Genomic DNA, 2,154 nt, shown 5'->3' with positions numbered 1-2,154 from the left:
AAAACTAGGCTGAGAATTATGCGTGCATGTCATGTCACCAGAGCCAGCATGAGAGAATTGTAACAGGAGAAAGGAACGAAATAAAATGACTAAAAATGGCAAGAAACCGAGAATTGCATTAGACTGACAGTGACAGGGTTTACACAACAAAAACAACAAACTAGACTAGAGTTATAAACTTTGAATAAACCTAGACAGCTCTACACAAGCTACTACGATAGGACAAACAAAACAAGGTGAAAGGATAGAAGGGTTTGAGTAACGAGACGATATCCGGATTACAACCCTGAAGTAACCCGGACAATGGAAATGACAACAAAATAAACCACCAAAACTCCAGGAAATGAAGCGTCTTTCCAAATACCAAACATGATGTCTTAGCCACTGAATTTCACACCAAGATTGCTGGAATTTTCACAAGTCTTCATCACGTTGTTCTGAGCATACTGCTTCTGGGTTTCTTCTACTGGTTCATTCTCACAACCAATCATACCCACCATACACGTCTCATTGTGCACAGGAGATGGACCTTGGCCCGTGTTTGTTGCATCTGGAGATGGATTTTGCACGACGATGTCGCCTGCATCAATAAGCCTTTGAATTGCACTCTTCAGATTCCAACATTTCTCTATGTCGTGCCCCAGGGCACCTGAGCAATATGCGCACCTTTGAGAAAGATCAAACCTCTTTGGGAGAGGGTTCGGCATTTTTATTTGAATTGGCTTCAACATGTCCAATGTCCTTAGCCTCCGAAACAGACTGGCGTATGATTCTCCTAACAGAGTGAAGGCTTTCTTCTTTTGTAACCTCTCATTCTTAAATGCTGGATTGGGCCGGAAACCTGAGCCGGGGTATTTTTGGGAAGCTTGCGGAGGTAGATGGGCATTTCGAGGAGCTGGGTACTGAGAATGTGATGTGCGACTTTGGGATTTCTGTGGAGAGGAGTAGCATCGAGGAAGGTCATCTAATGCACAAGGATAATCACAGGGACAATGTCGAGGTCGGAAGTGTTGATCAGGAAAACCTATCGGATCATCTTTTCTGTTCCTCTTTCTTCCAATCAAGCTTACTGGTACGTTCTGGCTGGCTTCCGAACAACTCACGATTTTGCCTGACTTGATTCCTTCTTCCCCTAGCTCCCCCATTTTTAATACATCATTGAAAGGCTTACCCAGGGCTGGTATCAAATGACTGTAGTAGGTGGGTCCTTGGGCCTGTAGAAAAAGCTTAACCATTTCTTCTTCGCTGATCGGGGGACTGACTCGAGCAGCTTGCTCCCTCCATCTGAGCCCAAACTCATTAAAGCTTTCCTCCGGCCTCTTTTCCATCTTAGATAGCAAGGTGCGGTCTTGGGTAACGCTTGATTTGCATTGAAAGTATCGGACAAAGTCTCGAGCCATGTCACCCAATGTAAGCCACCCATCGACATTTTGACGACCATGCCAGTCCAAAGCTGCCCCAGTTAGGCTTTTACTGAAATATGCCATCATCACGTCATCTTTTTCTCCGACAATCCTCATTTCGTTGCAATAGACCCTCAGGTGGGCTACTGGGTCTCCACGCCCATCATACAAGTTGAAGTTTGGTACTTTGAATCCTGCGGGCAGGCGAGTGTCATGTGGCACAATCAGTTCTTTGCAAGTCATGCTACCCTGGCCTCCCACTCTTCGCTTGTCCCTTAAGGACAGTTCTATGCTTTTCAGCTTTCTGGGCATCCTATCTCGTCCTTCTCTTCCTGTAACCTTTTCATTTCTATCATGGAGCTCATCTCGGGATATGACAGGAGGGCAATTTTGGGTAGTAGTAACTGAGGGATGAGCGGTGGAGCTACTAGGGTAGTTGGGACGAGTGTGATAAGCGGGTGTGTCTGGAGAATATGGAGGATCATCTGGTATTGTGTTAGGAGTTTGGGTAAGGGTAGCGTCCGGGAAATTTAGTGGTGGCGGAGGTGGCGCCTTCCCAGTCATCCAGGCTTGATACATGTCTGTCATATGTTGTCTTAGCATCCGCACCTCTTCAGCCAACCCATTATCTTGTTCCACCAATTGTTGTCGAGCACCAGTATCAACCAACTCAGTTCTCTTGTTGTTTGCCATTGCCTTTTGTCCTTGTGTTGTACAGAAGTGTTCCACTTTCAAACCACAAACCACCACC

This window comes from Nicotiana attenuata, unplaced genomic scaffold (genome assembly GCF_001879085.1).
Source record: "Nicotiana attenuata strain UT unplaced genomic scaffold, NIATTr2, whole genome shotgun sequence".
Taxonomy (NCBI): domain Eukaryota; kingdom Viridiplantae; phylum Streptophyta; class Magnoliopsida; order Solanales; family Solanaceae; genus Nicotiana; species Nicotiana attenuata.
Note: the sequence above shows the minus strand (reverse complement) of the source record.